At 39.5% G+C, this 27,689-nt stretch overlaps 1 protein-coding gene across 2 annotated transcripts in view; it reads right to left on the reverse strand.

Annotated features, from left to right (window-relative positions):
- Positions 1-27,689, reverse strand: part of LOC119893551 (zinc finger protein 469) — a 202,108-nt gene that overhangs the window by 57,457 nt on the left and 116,962 nt on the right. Inside the window, exon 1 of one of the 2 annotated variants that reach the window (XM_038705780.1) lies at positions 7,340-7,483. The exons of the other annotated variant lie outside the window; for it this stretch is intronic. The gene's annotated coding sequence lies outside the window, so the exon portion shown is untranslated. Of the gene's footprint in view, positions 1-7,339; positions 7,484-27,689 lie in introns of those variants that run through there. 2 annotated transcript variants of the gene reach the window in all.

The following is a 27,689-nucleotide window of genomic DNA, read 5'->3' on the forward strand; positions in this document are numbered from 1 at the left end:
GTTAGGAGCTATAATTCATGGATCTACTGTGACAGTAGCACAATTAAAAAGATTGTGTAACTGTTCTACCAAGTTTTACTTAATTCTCTAAACACTGGCAAGTTGATAATTCATTTTACAACAACCCATCAATATTATAATTCCCCACTGGAGAAAAGGTTCCCAGTATACTCTTGCACACTTTTCCCAGATCAATCCAGTCTCCTCGGCTATCCATTGAGTTTCATCTTAACGCCTTTTGCCACAGTATATGTGCTGAATGTATGACTTGGATCTGTATGTCACATGAGCTGCACATTTCTATTGAGGTAGCTAGCCAGTGCACGTTTAGCCTAGCGGAATGCAGCCTTGCATTGCTGAGCTCGGCTTAGATTTATGTGACTGCTGTGGGGTGTGCATGTGGCTAACAGATGGTGGCATCCTGCTCCTCTTTCCTCCCTCAGCACCTCACTGCTTACTCAATCCCCCCAGCCGGTCCATATCTGTTGTTCTTTTCCTCTGTTGCATCTGCCACGATTCTCTCTGTCACTTCACTGCTTCAAACTTGAATTCAACACTTTCATGGTCAGTTGTAGTTATCAGTGGATATTGGGGACCTGCAAATGCTCACTGGGATATCAACACAAGATTCATCCTCAATGTGCCAACACTCAACACCCTCTACACTATCCATTCAACACTACTTTAATTGACACTCAACACTATCTTAGCTGAAACAACACACCCACTGCCTTCAGCAGCCTTGAGACTCTGTATGTCCACACACATGCTTAACATACACACACACACACACACACACACACACACACACAAGCACTCTCATACATATGCTCTGGACCTAAACTTTGCAGCCTATTCTTTGTCCGTGATGTGCTTAAAGTGATCATCCAAATTCTACCCAATATACTTTTGTGTTGCACTATGGCCCTCCTCAATACTTATAAGCACTGCCTGAAGATTTGGGAGATACTGGCTTGCATTGTAATGGCTGTCAGCCTCAATCACAATGCCTGTAATCACAATACCACTAGAAGCAACAATTTCTAACAGCCTCTACGCAGCTATAGCTGACCATGTTTGACAAGCACTTTATAGGACAAATTGTTACCAAGCAGTGACGCAGAAAAACACTCAGTCTGGGATGACAATCTGCATCAGTTTGGCTCTTTCATCAAAACCCTCGCATCAGGCAGGATGGTCCTGAAAAATAAAAGTGAGCCTGCTGACTCTGCTTTAGCTTTCACATCGGATGCCAAAGCCCCCAAAACACACACATACCATACAGTAGAGGAGACATGAAACTGCTCCAACACTGTACTGGTGTGACTTTAGAGCTAAAAACTACTTTTAAAAAAGTGTGTTTTTATAAAACAGTAAGCAAATAAACTATACATAGTGTCAATAGCTAATAGTGTCATTATACCTTAAAACTGTCTAAATTTCTCTTCTGTGGCTATTAAGGTAGCACTGAGCCATTTATAATTTACTGCCAACCAAAGAAGCCATTCTGTTTAAATACATGAAATTATATTCAACCAATCAAATAAGCCATTCAGTGTAAAGACATCAAATTATATATCAGCTAAAAGGGGTGTGTGGCATACAGAACCATTTACGCAGCCAAAAATGCTGACCTATGGGAGCTCACATTCACATAACCTAACAAAAATGCAACCAGTGCTGAGTGTTCCCTCCCCCACACCTTAAGCTGGCATGAGTCTCACAGACCCTGTTTATGGGCAGACGCAGATAAACACACAGATGCAATCAGACAAACACACATCCATCGCCTGCAGATGCAAGTGTTCCACTTTGCTAATCTAACCCCACTCTCAGAGTCTGGGAATGTACAGCTGTGTGGTTGAGTGACACACTGGGCCCCCTGCCATGGGGAGTCACCTCGAGGTGTCCTGAGTCGTGTGTGTGTGACATGTGAGTACATCTTGTCCATGAGACCACAGACCCGCAACCACAAGGATTTTTACTATTGTGATAAACACATGCATACACGCACACTTAGACACACAGACACAGCCATGCAACCACACATTCACACACCCACATTTATACACTCACGGAAGGAAACTTTGTCATATTAGTCATTAAAGATGTGCATACCACTGCATACTCATACTAGGTCTCTGACTTTCTCTCCCTCCATTATTCATTCTGAATTAATGAAGACAAGAAGGAAGAAAGTGATATTGCATTATCTTTCTACCCTTAAGTTAAAGTAAGAAGAAGAATAAGTAAAAAAAAAAAATGGTCAAAGATGTTGTTTTCCTTTCCATCCATCATGCCGTATCTCTGCTTTGTAAGCACACTCCCCATGTGACTTCACTGCTGGGAAGACTTTCCCCCCCAACCTGACATACAAAGAAGCATTTGCCCATTTTCTGTCTAATTGAAAGTAAAGACGAGTGGGATGAGTGCACAAGGAAGGTAAAGAGCATAGCCAAAGCAGAACTTTATTTGGTCCTCATTTCAGTGCACTTACTTATTTAGGAATCAAAAACAGAAGCAGATAAAACTCTCAGCAAACTCTAGCTAGCTATTACACTCAAATTACTTTATATTATATTTATTATTATGACAATTTTTTGTCATAAGTGACTCACATTTTCACCCTACATAGATACATCGGCATGAATTTGGGGTTCACTGACTTGCTCAAGGACACTTTGACATGTGGACAAGAGCATGCTCAGACCTGCTCCACCCGGCGAAATTTCAGTAACCATCATCAAGTAGTGGTTGAGTGATTGGTAACAGTGAGGAGATGACATGTATTCTGACCACTTATGGAACATAGTGAGAATCAGTCCTATCTCTTATCGGATAACAAACACAGGGCTAAGATTGTGTACCTGTGCCTGTGTACAGTATGTGATTATGTGCGTGCACTGTGTTGGTATGCTAACTTTACTGGTGTGTTAACAATATGGAGTCCAGCTTGTAGCCAACTGTTCTTCACACTGGGGGTTGTATATTTTAACTTAAAAAACAATAAACACGAAGAGGGATGGATTGGCTAAAGCTCTGGGCAGGAATGTTGGTTCATTGAGTAAGTTGTGTGCTTTCAAACAGAGCTAAAAGTCACATCAGTTGTCAGGAGATTATTTGTTCCTCTGCTTTGGTCTTAGAGAAAGCACTGAGATAGATTCCAGGGTTAAGGCCACATTTGACACTTTGGTGCCTTGGGGCTAAAAGCTGAAGTGCCTGCATAATATAAAATGTGTTCACTTATTATATTTATAAACACAGTATAAATCACTTACACATTATAATGCTGCATCTATTTGTTAAATTAGTGCTGAAACAATATCATTATTAAAAATATGAGCATGTGAAGAGATACACATTAAATTATTATTTGCTGCTTTGAATTTTGGACATGGGCAAAACACATAAAACCAACCCTGACATTAGAGAGGCATTTTCCTTAACAGAGGATCAACTTTTTTCACTCGTAACTCAACTGTTACTCAACAGTTTTAAATCATTCCTCGTTATGAGAGGTAGCCAGAACATAAAAGGCCAGAATGAAACTGCGTATCCCTTCTACAGTATTGCTAGCTGATCTGTACTCTAAACCAAAGCAGTCCGACATTAAACAACTCCAAACCAAGATCACTGGGGGAGATTTATGACAGGCTGAGAAAGAGCTCATGAGAGGAAACACACAAAAACCTTGTACATATTAATAAACTCTAGCCCATCAACAACAAAATGTTTACTGATAAAAGCTGAGGTTTGCATTAACAGCAAATAAAAAACTAATGAATTAACTGCTAATATAAATTGCTTGTAGAACGGATTTAGGCAGCCAGAACCTGAGTAAGGTAAATGGGTTCAGAGCTTATCTAGGAGGAAATGCTTAGCCGAGGTCTGTGTGTAGTGATAATTCAGCAGCACTACAGCTATGTCTTTGGGTTTTGATGCCGTTTGTGTTTTATTTTCTGCAATTTACTCGAGCAGCACTTTATTTGGTCTACCCGAGCCTGATGCTATGATGTCCGTCAGTGAGGAAAACAGGAACAAACATCCAATGGCTGAGCGTCTTTCAACATCTCAGCCAGAGCATACAACCCAACAGTGAACACTCAACCTGCCGCCCAGTGTCCCGTTCCCTGTGCTTTACACCCAATGAGCTAAATTGCCTCCAGCTGTTTATCCTACAAAACCCCGGCTCCACCACACACCCTGGCTGTTATTGTGGGCTAATGTCTTTAAACAGCTATACACATAGGGTGTTAAGTCTGAGCTATTAGTAGTGAAAAATGCATTCATGTAATATTTCCCTGCTTTAGGCTGCTAATATTTCACAGTAATGTATTACTGTCTATTAAATTGTTTTCATTATCAGAGGCCAGTACCTGCATAATACCTGACATGCTTTAAATATTACAGTAATTGTTTGTGAGAAACTAATTAGAAACTTAAAAGCCTCACATTTGATGATTTCTATCGTCGTTCATTCCCACGCCATGGGGCAGATATTTACACTTTTCATGTCTGAGAGAACCCATGGACATGGCCTGCTTACTGCACTAATCCTACAGTGCAGTGTTACTGCATGTTTGACAATATTATACCTGACGGCATTTTGAGGTATCCTATTGTTGGATGCATTGATAAATGCAGGTGAGCAAGTGAGGGCTTGCATGTTTTGACTTTTCCTACATGTGAGAATGCACTGTGTATCTTGCTGAGCGCGTACATCTCTACATGCACATACAAATGCAAGAGGCAAGGTATGTGCTACACTTAAAATATTTTCTGAAATTGATTTGCCATTCAAATTAAAAATACATCAAATTGGCAGTCTGACAAAAGTTTGTCATAGTGACTGCTAGAAAATAGATGGCAATGCTGAATTCATAACATACAGTGATGAGTCATTGGTTGAGCCTTGATATTTAGTGAAATTAGGAGAGAGAAAAAATCGAGGAAGGTGGTACCAAGCAGAGTGAAAGGAGACCTCAGAAAGAAAAAAAAGTAGGAAAGAAGAGTGTTTTAGAAAAGCAGCCAGCTTCAGAGGTTGTAATTGACTAATGAAAACCATACCATTGCCAGACCAGGCCCACAGCGGCCCTAAGGCAGGGAGGAGTATGGGATAGAGGGACAGGAGAAGGAAGGGGAGAGGTAACTTGAGGTAAAAAGTCTGCAGCGCTGATATGGTTTTCATTCCAGCAGCATTTGCTGGGCCATTGAAGAGCTCTATGTGCCAGGCCAACACTGCTGTCTTACAGCTGGACAGGGACTCGCTCTCACTTCTTTGCTGACTCCCTCTTCTGTCACACTCTTCTCTTTCCATCTTTCCCACTCCTGGGGTTTTATTCCCTTGGCTATCAGTGACACCACTGGCTTTCTCTTTCTCCCAGCCAACGATTCCAGTGCACACTAGCTTTATGTCAAACACTCCTCGTCCATTCTGTTGTTCTCAGTGGAAAAGTACACCTGGATTCCTGACCTCACCGCCGCCTCCAATCTCATAAATCAATCAGTCCACCTATAAAGGTTTCAAGGGAATACCTGGATAGTCCCTTGATCACGGTCACATGATTCTGACTGCTGACTGATGGACAAATCTGGCAATTTGTTCTATTTTTGTTCCACGATGTTGTAATTGTGCTGCCACTGTCATTCTTATCAAGTCAGTCTGAATGGTGCTGGCCTTGCACAGGGTTTAAAAGTTTATAATGGGCTTTTTTGTGGATGCTTGAGAACCTGAATGCAGAACCTGTATTGTAACATCCTCTGCAGTCTGAAAGACACTAAGTTGGATGCATGTACACACTGATATTTTATTTTATTTATGTCCTTGGGATTGCAAGCAATAAAACAACAAGGTTTATTGCCTTGCTGGTGCTGCTCAATCTGTCACACACATACGCACACACACAAACACTTCAGTTCTCCTGAGAATAGAACATAGTAATCTTAGGTAATTATCTCCAACACTGACATAAAGTAATATACACACACAAAAAATATAGCAGTATTGGCAGCTTTATGTCGATTTGTGTTGTTCACCACTAACTCAGAGATCCAAGATCAGAAAACAAAGACTCCCGTGGCCAAGTCCTGCTCACATTCTATAATATTGTTAACTCAGATATGCTTATGGCACACCTGGCAGAAAATTCAACATTACACTCACAGGGGGAATGCCACACCTGGAAGCTCTGAGGACAATTTTCCACCTTTTAAATGTGTGTGGTAGTTAGGCTGGCACAAGGAGGCAGACTGGCATGACTGAGCAGGTTCCACTCCCACAGCAGAGAGGATAGAGTGGGTGTGGGGAGATAGGGGAGGGGCAGTGGAGTGCCTGGTGGGAGGTGAGGGAACAGAAGTTCGGTGGGGGCCCTCAGGTTGGGAGCTGGGTGTATTCACTGCAGAAGCAGCGCTGAGGAGGAATCTCAGTGACCTCCCTATTTGCTCTACCTGAGCCCCACCCTCAGCCACACCCTGGAAGCTCTGAGCTGTCACCGGTGCGCCGGAAACAAAGCAAGATAACCACAATGCACAGATAAATCAATCTGAATGTGAATGAGAATACAAAATCTTCTGAGGGCATGTACAACCAAAGTGTAAACAGTATTATAGTATGCAGGTATGGGCAGGACAATCCCATCACTGCAGCTACTTCTTGGCATTTGAAAGTATATTATTATGCATACATGCTTGGAAATTCTACAGAGACTCTATTAAATCAATTTACTACATCTGTTTTCTGCTTCTCATCAGGGTCATCATCTGATGTCTGTTGCAAATACAAATCTTCTACCAAAGGAATCCAGCTATTTTAAACGTGACAGCAAAATGTGCAGGCAGCCCATATTGTGGCCAGATGAGGTCTTAACTCTCTACGGTCTGTCTGTCCTTCACTAGGTGTCCAGTGCTGACACAGTTGAACAATTCATTGTTGTCCATAGATCTCTCAGGAACCAACATCGAAGCTAATTCAAAGAGAAGCAAACACACGTGCAGATCCATAAATTATGACTTTCACAGTGTCTCTTATGCTCCGCTTCACAGGGTGACTCACACACACTAAACTGTGGTCTTGGAAAGGCAAACCTGTCACACACACTTCAGTCTGATCACTGACATGAGGATGGTTTACACACCAAAATATGAATAGCAGCCTTCACTGAGGTACATTCAAAGAAAACTCTCTGTTCAAACAGATCCACTGCGTGAAGCCGCTTGCTCAGTGCTCCAGTTCAATCACAATCATTCTCACCTACAGACATGTTTACATATAGACACACAAACATACATGCAGACAAATGCACACACTCATTCACAAACTGGCAAGATATTCTCCCCTCACCTCAACTTTGTGGGCTGCACAGTGACTCCAAACTCCAATGTGTGAGGTGTGTGTCAGCCTCTCCTCTCCTTTATCTTTGTCTCCCTTTCTCTCACTCACTTCTCAACCTGTAGTCATCGCGTGGCTCCAGTTACGCTCTACTGCAGTGAACTAACGCAAAGGCAAAACGGAGGAGGGAGGGAGGGATAGAGGGACAGCTGAGTCCTGCCCAGACTGATGAGAGAGGCTTCCAAAAACGCCCTCAGGAGAGAAAAGATTAGAACACTTCGCTCCACTAAAATTTTTACTTTCTCACCACTGTGCTGTTTCCACTTATTTCTTTTTACCAGACTTCTTTCTCTTCTGTTCCTTTTTTCCAGCAGTTTTTTAAAGTTTTCCTAAAACCACTTTTGCTTTCTTGGGGTTCTGCCAATCAGTAAACCAACCGCTCTCTCTTTTAAAATCCTTGCCTTTTTTCTCTTCTCTTTTGCTCCTTCCACTCTCAAAAATATTCTTCTGTAGTTCCCTCCCTCCCTGCTGCAGTCTGTTGTTTTTTATCTAAATTTGTCTGAATCCTCACTCGATTCATTTCAATTCAAAGGGCTTTATTAGCATGAACATTTCAAAAACAATCTTGCCAAAGCATCAAAATAATCTCTCTCTCTCTCCCTCTCACTCACACACACACACACACACTCACTATGCTTACAGCATGTGCCTTTCTATCCGTATAGCTCTCCCTCACTCTCAAGCTCTGTTGTGCAGCTGTATGAAGGGCATACCTGTGTGTGTGTGTGTGTGTGTGTGTGTGTGTGTGTGTGTGTGTGTGCGTGGTAGGGAACTCACTGTAGGCAAAAGAAGGAGTTTGAAATCCATACTGTTTCACCTGTCGTTTGGTTTCATGAACTGTTAAACTGAGACTATAAATCTATGGTCTACTGAAGGTATTTAATAGAGGATTCTGAGAAATGCACAGGTCGGCTCTTGGATGCCTGATCGCTGCATATGAAATTGTGCAATAAGGCCTTCTCAGCTGCAATACACGCACACACCTTTCACTTTAAGGTTTTAATAGCGTTGACACTGTCTTTCCAGAATGTGAGGAATGCTCTATGCTTATTGGGCGGCCAGTGTGTCCGTTAAAAGGCAAACCTGTTGGGAGTCCCCTCAAGGGTCATGACCTCAATTAAGGAAAGGAAGAGAATGCAAAGAAAAAAAAGAGAAATGTGGCAGAATTGTGAATCAATTGTTCAAGCTGGGAGTCTTAACCAAGAGGCCAGCCAAAGTCTTAAATTCATGAGAATAACCTGATTGTCTTTATTCCTGCATGTACTCTTCCACTTGCAGACACAAAAGTGACAGGGTCAAAAGGAGGAGAGTGTATTCAGTCCAGCTCTTTGGTCATCTTGAAACCTGATCAAGAGATAAACCAGAGCAGTACTGACACCCTAACTGTGACCTTGGCATACAACTGTTTTCACAGCACATCCCAGCCCTGTGGGAGTTGAAAGATTAGCACTGGAGGACCAGATTACAGGACAGTCTTCATGACGACCCCAATCATCAGTTTGGCCCCAACTTTATCACCACACATGGGATATCACAACAATGGTTATCAGCCACATCCTCAACATACCTAACTTTGTTCACACATACTCCCGCTCTCCTGACTCTCACTGACAACTGGTTCACTATTCCTTGCTTAATTTTCATCAGCCAATCTCTCCCTTACTCCCTTGAAGATTAGTCCCACTTAAATCAAAATGATAGAGATCATAACGCAGTAACATAAGAGCATGGTGTATGAGTGTAGCATGTGATTCAGTGCTCAAATTATGAGAAAAATCCTGTTTACAGGCAAGGGGGCCTTGACCTATGAGTCATGGTGTAGTCTTTGAGAATCTGGCACAGCTTCCTCTCTCTGCTGGATGGTCATCCCTGAATCCCCCACAACCTCCCCAAATCCTTCTTAAGTAGTTTAATATATACAATTCTCACTCCCTAATTCAGCAGAATTCCAAAAGAAGGGAACTGCTATGTTATGGCAAAGAAAAACTCCCTGTTAACAGGTAGAAACCTCAAGCACATTTACACAGTGCTGTGACTACGAGTCACACTAGCCTGATTGACAGGTTGCCATGGTCACGACTTGTCATAATTTACAAAATGAACATCATGCTGTCTTGAAAAAGACTTGAAACTAGCATCTGAGACTAGGGATGGGGATCGAGAACGGTTCCAAAAGGACCCGGTTCCAAAATTTCTCAAAACCCGAATATCAATAAGGTACGAGCTTATCGATACTGCTATCGAGATTTGCGGGTCCTATGACGTAACGTTATGTTTCGAAAATCATCAGGCTGCCTGCTCTCTGTCGGCTCCTACACACACACACACACACACACACACACACACACAAACACGCAAACACACACGCAGCGAGAGGCTGCGCCGTCACGGTGGAATACGGTGAGGGTTAAGTTAGCTCCAAACTACTGTAACATTAGTTCATGACAGCTACGCTCGTTACTGAAAGTATGTGCAATAAAACCTTCGCAAGTAAAAAGACAATACTTTATCAATACACCTGTCTGTAGAAATGGTTAATTTAATCATCTCTGTCCTCAGTATCTCATCCTGTATGGTTTATACAGGCGCAGCTAACGCTAGCTTGGCATTAGCCAATTGTTAAAAACAAGCTAAATAGAGAGCAGTCTGTCTGGAGAACAGACTGGTCTGTAGTCTTAAAAACTCAGCTGCTGACTGAGACAAACCAGCCGCTTCTCCTCCCACCTGGTAACGTTACCTGCAGCCAGCGAGAGAGGAGGAGGGACTGATACAGACTGATGTTATTCTTTCTAAACGTCACTCAATACTTGTGATGTCAGATAAAGTTACTGAGTTACTTTGCTGTTGTAAACATTAATGTTGCTGCTCTAAAAACAACATTTAGCTGTATTTAAAATATTAAATTAAAAACAACCAGGCAGTTAACATGTACACTTCAATATATGTTAATTTATCGCAAGTGATATGTCATCTCAATATATAATGTTATTGTACATTGAATATTTTCCTCACACCGTGCAGGCCTACCTCAACTGTTGGGTCTGGTCTTACCAAATAACCATCACTAAATAATAGTAAAGTATCGATAGTGGTATCGATAAAGAATCGGATCATTAAGCAGTCTCAATAAGGTTATCAATATCAATAAAAATTAATGATCCCCATCCCTATCTGAGACTATAAACTCATTAGGAAAGTGTTTACTGAGGTAATAAATTAGGTGAGAAGTAGGGTAATTTTACCATTATTTCTAGTGGAACTGTACTTCTTTTTGCAACCAGAAGAGTCACTCCCTGCTGGCCGTTGAAGGAGACTTCAGGTTTAAGGGACTTCCGCGTTTGCATCAGTTCGCTGACTGGAAGCTTCCCGCTTGCTTAAGCCACATCACTAGAGGCTAAAAACTCCAAGCAAACATACTGGTTTGGACGGTGTTCAATAGGGTGACCAGATGTCCCAGTTTTTAACTGTGTGTAAATCATAGACTGTATAAGGTGTTAACAGACCTGAAATCAGATTTTACTTGAAAGCCTGGACAACAGAGCATACAGGTGTCATGTGGAAAAGTGATTGTCCGCCGTAAAGTGATTCGCGTCCGCAGGAGCGCGCGCTGCATGTAACGTTATCGCCCTGTATCTTTATGTCTACAGCTGCTTTTATCTGGATCAAACCATACAGTCTATGAATCAAACAGACATAACGTCTAAATAAACATCACTTTATGTCCGTGGTAATAGCAAAGGTATGTCTTTGTGAAACTTTAACATTGTTTTAACAGAATAATTACAATTGTGGATAATCATAAAAAGTGTTTGCAGTTTATAACGTAATTAGGCCTGAAATTTACATGATTATATGCAATAATAGAAGCCTGTTGTTGCCAATGGATTATGTGTTTGGTAGCCATATATATGTATATATATATTATATTCTTGTTTATATTTGGAAAACAGACTGTAGCCTATAATTAACATGACTTCCTGCTGAGTTATATATAAAATAAAGACATGATCTCTTTTGCAGTTATCCTTATGATTCTACATTATTTTACTTGCTGTGTACAAACCAATCAAGTCCTTTTTACCTGTTGAAATACCTTTAAATGGCCAAAACAAAATACATAAAATCCATTTTTCTACTTGCCAGAAAGTGATTGCAGGTAGTTTCTGCCACAAAATGAGTTGATTTCATTCAGAAGATTTATATTGGACAGATTATAAAATCCAAATTGTCCCCCTTTGTGATTTTGAATTAAATTTTCTATTGACATACTGACCACCAAACCAAAAATGTCCCCCATTTTCATTTCAGAAATCTGGTCACCTTAGTGTTCAACTTCTATCTGACATGTCTCTTGACCAAGCCACATCTGAAGTGTGAGGGATCATGGTACCTAATTTGACATAGTGACCATCAGGACAGACATGATCAATAAACAATGTCCTTAAGTCAGTAGTGGGGGCTCTATCATGATGTCTAGCCTGGGATGTCAGATGATATCTAAGTGATCATTCTTTTCACTCTGCTGGAATATAATCCCAGAGGATTTTAAGTGAGGGGAAATGTAGGAATGACTACCATGATGAATGGTGTCCACACACTCACTGGAAACTCTGTATCTCAATTCCAGTTAAGAGTAGGGCTTCCGAGCATCTACAGGGGGCATGACAAGGAATATAAAAGATGACATTTGTGATTGGAAAATGAGGAAAATGGTAGGTTTTTATTTCATGGAGTTGAGGTTTGGAAACATTCACAACAACTAGAATAATTTAGTCATCACCAGTAAGGTTTGTTGTACAATGGTACAGGGCAGAAATGCATTCCTGTAAAGGCAATGAAGTGAAATCACTGGAAAATGAATCAGCCTGGCTTGTGCTTTGAAATACATCAGTGATTTTAAATATATAATGAAAAAACAAGCATTTTTTGTTTTTTTTTACAGAAAGACCAACCCCATGTTTGAGGGCCATTTCAACTGATGTTTTGTCCTAAAAGTCACCTTCCCAGCAGGGCTGAACAGTGAATCGAAATATTATCAAAATTGCAACACAGAGCTGCAATTTTTTGATAAAAAGTAAAATGTGTCACAAAATACCATTATAAATGAAGCATTGTGGTGCTCCAGAGATGCCCAGGCCTACTCTCCAGACATAAGGGAACATGCTTGTTTTGTATGGACCCCAACAAAAAAATCTTTTTCTGTGTAAATTGAATCCAAAAATGACTATTCCCACTAAAATTGCGATTCATATTGCAATCACAACAACTTTCAAAATAACCGCAATATGATTTTAAAATTTTTTGCATATCGTTAAGCCTTAATCTTCAGTCCCCAAAAACGCAGATAATATTCAGAATCTCTACGTATAATGTTGTCTAGAGAGCCTACTGTCTGGCTGAACCTCTCCCAGTCTATACCGATGAGCACCTGCTCTGTCATTCTTCATAGCACAAATAACACAAACCACAGGCAGGTGCTTCTATAAAATTCTGAAAATTACATAATGATTCTGACCTTATCATGTCCTCCATGCTCACGGTGAACAATATAAATCCATCAGTTCATATACAGTAGGTACACTACTGTCAAATTAGGACATACTTAAAACACTAACAGGGTCACAGGTAAAAGGATCACAGAATGATGAATTACTAAAAGTAATGCCTGATAAAGAGTCTATAGGTAAATAACAATAGAAATCTGACCCTCTAGCTACAAAACATGCATGTGCGTCAGCAGATAATGACGGGAAGCCCAGCAGTGAAAAATTCTTTGCTGGGTGAATAAACTGAAAGGCAAAGAGAAGGTCAATGGGTTGTTTGTGTGAAAGTGCATATGTGAGAGAGGAGGAGAGAGCGAGTAATAGAAAGGAAAAAGAGGGGTTGAGCCAGATAAATCAAGAGTTCTCCCATGGGCCTTTGTTTGGAGTAACACCTGCTCCTACTATCATTTGCCGCAGGAGAAAGTCATACACGAGTTGATGCAGGCTGTGGCTTGAGAACCACGCATGATCACACTACAGCACACATCACATTGCGGCCCCAGAAGAATCTACTATATGTATACCACTTACAGATTTTGGTACCTATATAGTTTAACCTCACTTGACTGACAGATCATGAACAGTGACTTCAATATTCATCTTTATGACTCATGAATGCACTGAAAAAAGGATAGCAGTGTCAAGAGAACAATGTATGGATAGGTAGTTCTTTTCCAAACATTCCTATTCCCCGAAGCTAGAGCATTGTGTGTCTTGATAGCTATATATCTTATATGTTATCTTAAAATAGATAGATCTCCCATGGATCTTCAGTAATATACAAACGCTCACTATATTTATGATAAAACATGTGATAAAAAAGACAACCTATGGAGAAGTATATTAGCGATGTTTGCCATTATAATCAAAATTCCATTGGCCCATCCTAGATTTGAGCACCTTATGAAAGGGCAACTTTTACTTATGCTTATGCCTATGACAAGAATGAAAAGTAACACAATAGCGGAACAAAATCCAAATCTCTTGTGTCAGGCAATCATTTACTTGCATTTTGGACAAAGTTTCTGGGTATTTATAAAGAGTATGTTGTACAAACGTGACCAGTTACGTCAGTTTTTGTATATACAAATGATTGCAACACAACAAATGCCTTCATGGTGAGTCTGTCCAAAGGTATGTACAATTAATGTGTATTGCCCATTTGAGTGTTTTTGTTTAAAGAAGCTATGAACACTTTGCCTTTTACCTCAAGAAATGACTGAACATGTTGTGAACTACTTTGTTTCGAATACACCCTGGTCTTGTTTGCTAAGACTATTTCATTAGGCCTGCATTTCCCTATGCGATTGTAGGCATAAGAACTTTTCAGAATAGTTCATTCTGTCCTCATTGTATTACTGTTTGCTATGCAGTGTTTTAATTGCATCTCCAAATCTATGGATTTACAACTCAAACCAGCCTTCCTGGATTGTATTTCACTGTATTTCAAGCAACACTTTGGTACTATTATCGCAAGTATGTGGTAAAATTTCACAACTTTTAGAGCAAAACTCATCACACTTGTACCACTGCCAGTCTTTCATTCAAAACTTGCCATTGTGCATTCATTTGGATTGTAAACATCTCTCACCACACAAGCCATTGATTCAAAATTCAAAAGTTTCTCGTCAAAAGTCATGAGAAAATATGGTTTAATCACCAAAACACAACAAAAGGAAATCTTTTCAGTTTAGTTGTTTTCAGTGAATCCATCGATAAACAATGCAAGGTACATCTTTCAAATTGCCTTAGAAGTGCTGAAAATAGTATGCTACAGTACTATAAAAACAGATTACAGTTTTCACATTAGGCAATACACTTTCATTACCCAAGATTTACAAAATATATCATTTCCATGATATCTATCCTATTTGTAAGTCAAGTCAAGATCAAGTGTCAAATTTGTTCTTATTTTTCCAGCTATATTACAGCATAGGTATACTCTCTAAAATCAAATGTACAGTTACAGTAAATAAAACAAATTACTGTAAAGCCAGCTTCATCAACAAAAATGTACCCGTGATGGCTCACATCAGCATCAAGTGCCATCACCCTCTAAAAAATATATTTTGGTTAGTTCTTTTTACAGTGTAGTTTTAATATACATAAGTAGGTGATGCATCAAATAGTAACAGTAATACAGTATATAGTGCTGTACCTGAACATATTCAGTTCAGTCATTGTTTCTCTCAAAAGCCATTAGGAATATTTGTTTCATTGATTCCTGGTGCCTCTTCATAAGCCAGGCTACTGTTGGTAGGCTGATGGATGCCACACTGGCAACGGTGTTATTGTTCTCCTCGATTGCCTGCTTTATTTCTGTCAGCCGTATATCATTCCTAGCTCTTACTTTTTCCACACTGCCAACTCCTGCTGGTTGGTCAGCACATGGCCACGGCCACAACTGTGGGGTTTTCTGTGAATTCTTAGCATAGAAAAGAATATACTGTCAATAGATCATACTCTAAGAATACTCTAACATGTTGAATTTGAATTTGAAGATGAATTTACATGCATTACAATTTACACCTTTCATCACCTCTCTGACCTCTCTGTTATTGCTCATGCACACCTTTCTGATGGATCCCTTGTCCACTAGCTCTTCCTTTTCCTTGCTGTCTATCCTGCTCCATATTGAAAGAAATTGCCAGTGTTTAAACGCCGCTTTTTAATGGGTGACCAATTGTCGTTACGAGATGAAATTAATCAGCAATAATACGTATTCATGTGTTAGGTAAGGTTACATGTAATTTAGATGTTCATACAAACAAATCTTTTAAATTAATTAAAATCTATATTTTAATGGTTCAGTGATTAATCATTAAGATCAGTTGGATGAAGTGTTGGTCAAATATATTTATGCAAATCAGAAGAGGAGCATTTCATGAGTATTGTGAGCATTGCATTGTGAAAGACAATTACTTCATATGAAAAGTATTTCTTTGATGACACACTGATTAGGTGTGGTGAAAAAGTTACTGTGTAATTTTATGTGTTGTACTTAGTCAATAGAACTTGTGATTCCATGTTTGAAAATATAGGCTTTTTGATGATCTGCTTTGAGTTTTGTACTAATGTGGTACTAATTTTACCACATACTTGCGATAGTACCAAATAGATTAAAAAAAGAAGAAGTAATAGTCGTGTCTTAAATATTCCCATTGGTACAATTCTAGTTGATGATTTTCACTAAATGGAAATTACCACGCACCATTTAATGTACAGCTTCCTCTCATTTCATAAAAACAGTGCAATGCCCTATAATACCACAGAAAAGTAGAGAACTGCAAAAATAAAATAACACTGGTACAGCTACGGCATCGTTTCACATGTTTTTTGGCTACATAAATTTCCTAAAAACATTTATGTAACCAAACCAAGCAACTTTATGTCCACAAAACAGGTCCAAAACAAATAACCTGAACAATACTGAGAAGTCAAGACGTTTCTTTTAGTAATTTACACAGTTTCTTAAGGCACCTACAGTCTGGCCTCTGGACCACTTGCTGTCCCTTTATCTGCCCTCTACTTCGTTGTGGGGGTGTGTCGGACAGGATAGGGATGAGACAGGAGAGGATGAGGAGGACGTGCAACCTAAATATGGCTCTTGCAGCCTAGGCCACAGGGAGACAGAGAAGGGGACCACAGACCTTGGCAGCGTACAATTATCCAAAACAAGAGAGTCAAGCCAACCTCCTCTCAGTGAGACTCACGACAAGAGCATAACAGAGTAAAGCCAACACGATATTTTACTGTCCTTACATCACACACATTGCATACACAGATAGGTGCACACACACACACTGACATACGCACACACATATAAACAGACACAGATGTATATTCACACAGGATAATCCACTGCATATTTTCAGTTTGTATGGTGCCTTATTGCAAGCTCCATTTAAACATATACCTCCATTTATACCACTTGCAGGTATTTTATATAAACATCTATCAGCACAGTTAAATACATCTCACAAATGTCTTCTCATTAAGGCCCACCTTAGGCAATAACTAAACCCCCAAAACACCTTGCTCAAACATCTGAATATGCACTTTCCACAATGTAGCATATGGCACAGACATAAGGGCTCCTCTGCCTTTGGAGTGAATTACTGGGAGTCATAATGTGAAAGGCTGTCTGGAACTGGCAGTCACTGGCATTCCTTAAGACTGGGGCCTACAGAGGGAGACAATACCTGAGCCTGCAGCGCACAAGTGCTCATGGATGCTTGCAGCTTCACCTGAGAAGTCCACACAAATGCCACAGCTTATCCCAGTGGTGACATGTTGTTTGTTGGGATGCAGTGAAATACAGCAGTAGTGTTTCGTTCTCCATCAGACCTGGAGAAGATCCAGCTATATGCATCCAGGCTGGACAAGCATGAGGAGGCTCACCCTTTTGAGGAGGCCCAGGAGGGGAGAGAGATCAAAGGCCCGCCCGGCATGCTCTGGTGTGTATGCCGGCTGAACCCATGAACATGTTACAGATGAGCAGAGGCGCCAGAGAACCATCTGGGGTTATATAATAGTACAAGTTCAAGGTACAAGTGTGGACAAAACAATAGAGAATACAGAAATGACTGAAACTTGCCTAATTTGTGTGAAATACCTCCCTTATGGTCTTTTATGGAAATTTGTCAATAATGACAACTCTTTGGGTAAATAAACTCAAGAAACAATTAATAATTTCTTCAAATGTGCTGACATGATACTTAAAAAAATATATTGTCAACCTTCTATAAAGCCATGTTATCCATGTATCCTGAGAATGATTTCAGCATCAGACTGGCGCACCTGATTATATTAATGCGAGAAATGATGAAACCCTACAGCATTCAGCGGCTATATGTTTCATTCCCTCTTCCCATATTTTGTGGTTCAGGAATGCCTTAAAATACATACTGCCTGTGACCAAGTAAATTTTCTTTATATAGCCCAATATCACAAATCACAATTTTCCTCGAAGGGGTTTACAATCTGTATAGCATACACCACTGACTTTGATAAAAACTCTATGTGTAGCACAACAGAAAAGAATAGACCATTAGCAATATCAGGGGTGCTGCTTTTCTTCCATTTTACCTGGTGAATAAAAATATGTCACAAAATCAAGGTAAATATCCTATATTTAGTCTAGTTCAGAACATTCATTGTGTCATCCTTTTGTTCAGGTCCATCATGTTTTGATGCATTTTCCTCATTTTGTTTTTGGTTATCTTTAGCTTCTTCATAGGTTGACTAATGAACTGTCATTACAGAGCTAGAGGGGAAATTGTGAAGAGGGTGAAAGAGTGATCAAGGGCCTTTGCACACATAATTTTAACACACTATTCTTTCATGTACATAAACTGAAGTTGTAAGTGTTTGTGTGTGTGTGTGTGTGTGTGTGTGTGTGTGTGTGTGTGTGTGTGTGTGTGTGTGTCTACTGTATCTGTGGTTATGTGTCTACATATATGTCTCTGCATATGTGCAGCAACTGATGATCTCACCTCTCCCTGGAAGCAATATGGAGTGACTAGGGGTATAACTCTGTTAAAAAGACATATTTTCAACAAGTCCTAGCTTGGGATTGATCGTATCAATGGTATCGTTTCATTTGAGAAGATGAGTAATGGTAAAAAAAAAAAAAAAAAAAGAGGGCTTGAAGGTCATGGTAACTGATAATGTAAGTGGCGATAGGGAGTGAAAACAAAATTGATAAATTAATTTGTTTCTGTGTAGCGTTTGACTGTTTACCCCGTGCCTGCGTGGGTTTCCTCTGCTCCGGTTTCCTCCCACAGTCCAAAAGATATGCAGGTTAATAGCAAACTCTAAATTACCCGTAAGTGTAAATGTGAGGTGTGAATCTCTGTCTCTGAGGCTATGTGTCAGCCTTGCAACCTGTCCAGGGTGTACCCTGCCACTTGCCCAATGTCAACGATTAGCTCCAGCCCTTCTGCAACCCTTCATGTTGGGTAACGGAAGGAATGGATGGATAGACAAATTAAATAAGCAACAAGTCTCTGTCTTGTCAATCTGTCGATAAATATGAGAATTTACAACATGATTAATTGCTTGTGAATAAAAAATCTAATTTTTTCAAATGGCATTGCATAATCCCAATCACTGGCAAAAAGCCAAAAGAAACTCAATTGGTAACATGTAGAGTGTGGGGGCAAAACAGTAGCTATGGACTCAAAAGTATGTTGTTAGAAGCCATTAATCTGAGAACAGTACAAAGTAAGTGCTGGTTCACTGGAAGTTGAGTCAAATATTTTACAATTTTGTCTTTTTACTTTTTAATACATTTTTAAAATAAATGCTGTACTTTTGGTCACAACATTGTTTCCTAAATAAAAAAAGTTGATAAATAAAAAAACAAAATAAATAATAAAGAAGAAAGGATGTCATATACAGTATATTTTTTGAACTGACAAAACATCAAGATCTTGTTGACAGTCAAAATGTCACTGTCATAATATTGCCTACAGTACATTTATTACAAACTATATGTCTGTATGTACTGTAAAGGAGTTTAAAGTGGGAAGTCAGAGAGGCAAGTTAATTACTACTTAAGCTCTAATAAAACCCTGAAAGGTCTCGATTGGCCAGAAATATGAAATTGACTCATATGATCTTTGTCGAAATCGTATCTGCTGCTTTATTTTAGAGTTGTCTTACTATAGTCACAAGCACTACAATGACATTGTCAGTGGTTAAATATTTGCAATGAAGAGTTAGGGTTAAGGACCTACAGTAGGTTTTGAGGGTACTTGTAGGGTCTTATACTGACAGTGAGTCACTAACTTTGAGTGACTCAACCCGAGGGCTTTATATAGCATAAATATCTAAACAAAATGGCACCAAGTCAATAATATATGTCTAGGTTGTCATTATAGCCCTCTTCAAATGTACTAACCTTTGAATCCTGAGTTACATTCAGCTCGGTGGAACACAGCTCTCATTGTTGTATTACTCACTGTGGTCATCTTGTAGTTCGTAAAATCAAAGCTGCATAAACACTGTAATTTTGGAGACATATAATTTACCTGTTTAAGTTTATAGCTAAAGGTTAACCCTTGGTGTAAAACCATGCATGAGTTAACTTTCTGCTCTGAGCTGGAGGGGTCATCTCTGGGATACATACTAATCAGCCTATAACAGTGTTGAAAAAATGGGCTGGGCTTCCTATTAAACATATGTAGCTTGCGAAGGTTATTGAAAATGCAACCAAAAAGCTGGATCTATGTTCACATATGGCTGAATAATGACCTCATAAAGCTCTATTTCAAGGAAGCAAAGAAAACCACTGGCTTGGTTTCTCTTGCATTCAGTGAGCTTGAGGAAAAAAATCACTCAAAACAAAGGTCACTTGGACATGACACGCTTGAGGGCTTTGAGGAAGATTCTGGTGGGATGTATAAGATGCCTGTGTTCTGTTGAAACAAGCTTATCTAGTCTGCAGATTGTCAGATCTTAAGGATACACAGTAAATAATGATCAGTAAAGGGAACAGGAGTTCTTAAATTTAGGATAGTTATATAAGAGATGCTTTTAAAGAGGCCTACATTTTCTATCTAATAAGAAGGGCTGTACCAAATAGTTCAAAGCTTTGTTCATAACATTGATATTGACGTGACTTTGGTGATCCCCTGACTTTCCCTCTAGTGCCAACATGTACGTAGTTTACATTCCTGATTTTGAGTGAAATCTCTCAAGAGGAGGACTTTGGTGATGCCTTAATGTTTGTGTTTGTTGTGTAATAGTTTGGTTCATGACCAAATCCACCCAAAACAAATGACATTCCATCAGCCTCAGATGTACTTTAGTGTTTAGTTGCAGGGATGCACCAAAATGAAAATTCTTGGCCGAAGCCGAAAGGGAATATAATGAAAAATTTGCCTAATACCGAACAAGCACATTTTTGCCATTTTTTCCCATTGCATAAATTAAATAGTCAAAATGTGCTTTTTACTCAATGTTTTCCACAGGTTTTGGAAAGACTATGGTGTGTAGGTCCAAGGCCCAAGAGGGTCCAGCAAAGTAAATTACATGTTTCCATTTACTTTTAATGTACACGTGTGTTTTATACTTTCTGTGAATATAATCCAATTAAAATTAGAAAAATGTGTATCCTCGCGCTAAATTCATCAAGTCCGACCCAATATGATAAAAAATGTTCTATGTGGTTCTCGTATTGCGTAAAATGAAGACCTCATAGCCTCTCTTCAGGTAGGACTCTCATACTGCAACACTTGTCTTTGTAAAGAGAGAAAATGACAGGATAGTCGCTAACCTGTCTGTCAGCTCACTCTGGTCCATTTCAGTTACCATAAAGGCTTGAATACGTGTGCACTCCAAATTTAGGTGCGGCTAGCTTAATCGCCTTTTCACAAACGAGAGACAGAAACACTTAAAGTGGGTCAGACCGTTTGTTCCTTCTTCTTTTCTAAGAAGTCAGCCACAGATGGAGTGGATGTGCTAGGATACAATTTGCAGAACAGTATCTGCAAACGACGATTTTTGCGTCTTTCTCGGACACTTGAAAATCTTTCCACTCTGCCGACATGTCAATGTAATTGTTCGGTAAAATTTATTCGGTCTTAGACTTATTAGGCCGGAAACCAAAAGTGCTTTTTTTGCTATTTTCGGACGATTAATTTTGGTGGTCTAACATTAGGTACATCCCTATTTAGTTGTAATTAGAAAAATGTTAGCACACTAATATGCTAAACTAAGATAGGGAAAAAACATACCTGCAAAACATGAGTATGCTTACATTAACTGCTAGCATGGCTGTAGAGTTTTACTATTGTTATAGATATTTTTAGACAACGCACTAGGTGAAGGTTAGGGAAGTGAGTTATGGTTAAGGTATGTTTAATGTTTGAAACCCTTGATTAAGGTTTGGGAAAGGTCACGTCAAAGATTCTGGTGGGGTGGATAAGATGCCTGTTAAAACTAGCAAGCTAGTTTAATTAAATTATCAGATCTTAAAGATACATGGTAAATAATGCTCAGGAAGGGAACTTGTGTGTTAAATTCAGGATATAAGAGATGTTTTTAAAGAGGCCTACATTTGTTATTCAATAAACTGAACGGAATAGTTCAAAGCTTTATTCATAACACTGACATTCAAATTCATAATCAACATTCGAAACCTGCACAGCAATGTTTTGTACATCTATTCATTCTGCAGTGTGTACGGTGTGAGGTCAAGACTCTATAAAAACGTAGCTAGCAGGTTAAATCGCTATCTCCGTCTCTCTCCTCTGCTCTCTGTCAGGTCTGTGTGTTTAACCAAAGGCAGGGTTGCGCTACACAGATACGCAGGCACAGCGGACAGGATGAACCGTGGCTTCGGCTGCAATTGCACAAAATCCGGCAATGTGGTTCCATCCTGCAATATAACCGCTGTGAAACAGTCAAAAAATAACTTTTTATTTCTCTGATTCACCGCTTTGTTCTTGCTAGCGCTGCTCCATCTCCTCATTCTTTCCCTAGCTGGTTCAACTGCCACTGCTTTTTCTTGCTCACTCGCTCGCCCTCTCCCTCTGCAGGGGGCCAACTTTGAATCTTATGTTTACAAACAAAGACAAATCCTATGCGTTCTGTAAGACTAACTTGTTTAATCCAATGCATTACTTTATTCAAACTGAAGATTTTGTCCAAGGATTTATTATTTTTTAAGGGTAACGATATCATAAAATATGACGACAGACATATATTGGAAGTTTCATTCGATAATCTCAATAGATTCTTCGACTGTAAGTAAAATGATGCAACTTAAACGTCCCATTGTTAGATGTGAAAGAACTAAATGCAGAGTTTGCAAAATGATGGAAATAATATTAAATAATATTAATATTCATGTTTATATTGTGTTGAATTTCAAAGGAATGGAAAAGTTGGAAACAACAAAGTCACACTTTGACAAAGAATGAACGAAGGGCAAACGCCAGTTCCTTTTTCACAATAAACTGTGAACTCTTTTTTCATTTCAAAACACAATTTCCACAAAACTAGATTAATCCTTCAATATTTTGAAGATTAAGGGTATTAAATGAAAATCACTGATATGTGCTGTGATGAAATAGATTTGAAGTATTCATTACTGTGCCACAGTCCAGAAAAGGGAAAGTGTAACTGATTGATACATTATGAATTCTTGTGTGCTCCACAGTGTGATCTGGATCTAAGAGCCCCACCCTTCCTACATGAATAAACCACTTGTCTGTCACTAGCAAACATTAGACTGGAGTGTCAGCATGTCTGGTCATGAAACTGGGTCCTATACCCCTCAGCTCTGCACGCCTCATGACCCCAAGAATCACTCCTGCCTGTCAATCACCCAGCATGGTCTCAAGGAGGGGGAGGTTAGTGAACAGGAAGAAAAAAAGACAGTATCAAAACTGGCTTACACCAATCCTTCTAGGAGGTGTTCTCCAACCATTCACACTGACAGGTTAAACAGACTACACTAAAAAGGGCCTCCTCTAGATGGTAAACATTAACTACTAAAGATGGATTGACAGCTGCTTAGACTGCAGATGTCAAAACTGGGGACATGTAAGGATTAGAATATAAGCTGCCAGGAAAAAGGCCTAATGATAGGTTCAGGAAGAGAGAAGAAGAGTATCATTTTCACTAAGGCTGATCTTAATGATCCAAACGTATCTCAAATCAGTTACGGTCATGTACAACAGAATACATTGGCTTTTATGTGATTTGATATATATTTTTATCAAAATACTGACAAAATGTTTATATTCAATACATCTTATCCCATCAATTAATGATTCCGGGGTTTTTTTTGGCTTTTTTAGACACACAACCGCTGTGGCTCTTGGGATGGCAATGTCAGTCTATAGGTCCACTATCAACAACAAAAAGCTAATAAGATTAGCTAATAAGGACTGCCATGTACAAATATGCATGGTCCTCAGAGGATAAATCCTACTGACTTTCCCTCCATGTGGTTCACATTATGTATGGCTATGTTGTGGGAGCTCAGTGCCCTTCCACCTGCCTTTGAGGAAAGCCATAAGGTGGGGAGAGCACACATCCCCGCCCTTCCGTGTGCATACATGAAAAACCTAAGGCAGAGAGAGCAGCAGAAAAGAACCCCAAAAAGACCATACGAGGCAACCTCAGTGGCCTTCCATTCGCTGACATGGAAATACCAGAAGGAGGAGCTCGCTGAGCACAAAACCAGGGTTGCATCTGTATATACCTTGACAGCTTATGAAGATTCTGTTTTCTCATTATAAATTAATGAAATGCTGTACCATTTGTCGCAGAGAGAAGACAGGAAGAAAGAAAGAATGGAACCCCCGTGGAGACTGGCACTGCACTTCCCAGCGATCTCCATGGGACGGTGGTGCCATTGTTGCTTGCTGGAGAGACATCATTGCTCTGTGTCGTTAGCGCAGGCCATCCATTTGCTGGCCCTATGGTTAAGGAGTCGCAGTGGGAACTGTACCCGTGTCTCTCACACCAAAGGCATGTGTCTTATCCACTGTACCATCGCCACCCAAGGCTTTCAAGATAGGGGTTATCCTCCAGGTCCACGGAGTTGGCTTGCAAAGTGGCTTGCAGGGGAAGCAGCAAAGGTAGGCAGGCTAAAGAAGCTTAAATAAGGTGCTTTGTATGAGACTGGCAAATTGATGCAAAGTGGGGAATCAGCCGAGCCATCAGCTGATGTGGGCTGGCTTGAGATTTGCTGCTATTAAATGATATAGCTAGGATTGTGAGATACTTTGTTCATGACCAAATACCCACAAAACAAATATGTCCTCATATGTCCTTTGTGTTCAGTTCTAATTAGTAAAATGTTAGCATGCTAATGTGCTAAACTAAGATGGTGAACATGGTAAAAAATACTTGCAAACATCAACACGTTAGCATTGTCATTCTGAGTGTGATTTTGGTTAATGCTTGCATGGGTGTAGACTCTTACTATTGTTATGGTTATATTTAGGAAACATACTTGTTGAAGGTTAGGGAAGTAAAGTATGGTTAAGATGTGTTTAAGGTGGTCTACCTATTCCATGGAGAAATCAGTGGTTATGTGTTGGCCCTTTTGTGAAATAATCAACTCAGTGAAAAACAGCAGGAAATGCTGTATACTCTCTTCCTATTAAGTTCCAGCCAAATCTGACTTTGAGGGCAGAGCTGCAGATAAACAGAGTGAAATATAAATCAGTATCACCTATTAAATGTGTGCAAATGTTGACACTTAAAAAGAACAATTTGTTCCGGAAAGAATAGCTATAATGACTCATTCACACCTGCACTCGTACATTATTACTTTATTCACACCAATCAATGATTTATGCTCAAATCATTCAAGCAGATCTACTAATCCAGCCATGAACTTTAAACCCGACACATTATGTGTGAAAGTGGAATGATGGCATTTAAGTCAATATTTAATAAATAAATACATAAATATATATGCCTTTGAAACAAATCCTGAAATTTATAAATGAGGCAATAAATATATAAATGGATGTAAATATAAAATATAAATGAGTCAATATAGTTCAATAAATTAAGACTTTTTTTCCATCTGTTATAATTGAAGGAATTGGCTGTGACTCACAGACTCACACCAAAGCATCATAACCAGAGCCTCAGCTGAGTTTGTAAACCTTGTCTTGTATTTATTTTATTTTTATTTATTATTTCTTTATTTATTTTATTATTTTATTTATTTTACAGTTTATTGGACTGTATTGTCTCATTTGTCTCTCTCTCTCTCTCTCTCTATATATATATTATATATTTATATTTTACCCATATTTATTTATTTCAGGATTTATTTATTCACCATATTTATTTATTAAATATTGACTTAAAGGGGTTATATGTAGTTTATTTTAATGAGATTAATAACTATTTTATTATTGCCTGTGTGTGAAGGGGTTGTAACCTCACATAAAAACAATCCACTTGCCGGGTTTTTCTGTTACCTCTGATGGCCAGTAAGCCTAATCTTATCTGAAGACTTCGGGTCGTACTTTCCGGAAAATCCATCGCTGTTGCATGCATGCCATGGTGCAATCGTTCCCAAGCATCTTGTCTGCTGATTCTATACCATACACACAGCAACAACACAGCAGCACAACACAGAATTGTAACGTAAGGATAAAAACCAACAACAAAGTTTTATGTGCTGGCGCCCTTCAGGTCAAATGAGAATCAAATCATTGTTGGGTGAAAACAGAGTTGGCTTTCAACCTATTGGGCAGGTAAACTAACATTACTGTAAATCATGTGCAACATATTATTAGTAGTATAGTTGGCTCAAGTTAGATAATGTTAACATTAGCTCGCCGGCAAACGTAGAGCAGTTCCTAACATTATCTGGTGCAAAATACTATAACTTAGTTGTATGGCTTTCCACATTACTTCACCAGCTAACGCAACCCATATTACTGTGCTATGTACCAGCAGTATTACGTTTGTGTTGATTTTAACCTGCAAGAATCAATAACGTAATGGTACAAAGCAAATGTTGAGCAATTTGTTTATACTAGCCTATGGAAGGCAGGGACAGCCAGCTATTGTAATATTTAGTCTAGGTCACTAACCATTTTGTTATCATCCAGTTCATTTAGCTGCGCTCACATTGCTGAGCCTCTGGTGAAAGACACACAAATAGCCTCGTTATTGAAAAGGGGCAGGGGAGCTAACGCCAATGTATCACGTCAGCTAAATGAAGTCAGTGTAACGTTATCATGCAACCAGCATGGATTAGTTCAACGTCAAGCTGATAGATATATTACCGATATTACCGTAACGTTGCAGTTGGAGATTAAATGAGTTTCCAGCATGTTCTGTGCAGCTGTCTCTCAGTGTTTCGGTCTCTGTGTGACCGATTATGCTTGCTCATGAGTTTGAGCACGTGTACAATCACACAGCAGGTTGCAATCTGAAAACCCCACTACTAGTGGCCACTGAAAACTACATATTGTCCTTTTAAAAAGCATTCTATAATTATCAGCCACAAGTCAAATGAATAATTCTTAGTGACGATTCATTCTTTCCATCCATCCTCGCTTACTTCCTGTTTTTGTACTAAACACATTTTTCCATAGGCCCCAGTCACTCCATTTCCTCCCTGAATCATTTATCACACACTGTCTTGCACTTATCCTTTGGGACTATTCAAAAGCTTAACTGTTCATCCTAATTTAAGATCCATAGTCTCATTCTTGAATCGTACTTATTCTTCCCAGGGAGCCTCTTCATCACCCATACACCTCTCTACAAGCCCATTTTCTCCAATGAGTCTTGTTTTCGTGAGTGTGATCTACCTGCTCTTTGAAGTGACTACCTTTCCAGGTCTGAGGCAGTGATGACTTCTAGCTAATGTGGACATACTGCAGTTTGGTTGGCATACTTTCCAGTAGAGTACGCTATTAAAGCCATTTTCCTCATCATTTGTCTCCAGAAAATGCTTTCATCTTAGCTGCACACAAGGCATTCCTTCCAACATGCACAATGTGTGTGCATACATGCGAGTGTGCATATGTGTTTGTGTGTGTGTGTCTGCATCTGTGAAGGTTTGCATCACTACAAGGGTTCACATGTTTTTGAGTGCACTGTGTGTTTTAATATTAGATTTATCATCTCTATCATCCAAGTCACCGTGACCATGAGGGAGGCCTAGATACTCAATCATTCACACGCAGAGACCACGCAGCAAGAGAGACAGCGAGAGGACTCTTAATCTGCTGAACTGGTTCACTGGTTTATGGCCTGTCCCC

The sequence above is a fragment of the Micropterus salmoides genome, unplaced genomic scaffold (genome assembly GCF_014851395.1).
Source record: "Micropterus salmoides isolate LMB-PRFRI ecotype aquatic unplaced genomic scaffold, ASM1485139v1 Ms_hic_scaffold_8, whole genome shotgun sequence".
NCBI classification, from domain to species: domain Eukaryota; kingdom Metazoa; phylum Chordata; class Actinopteri; order Centrarchiformes; family Centrarchidae; genus Micropterus; species Micropterus salmoides.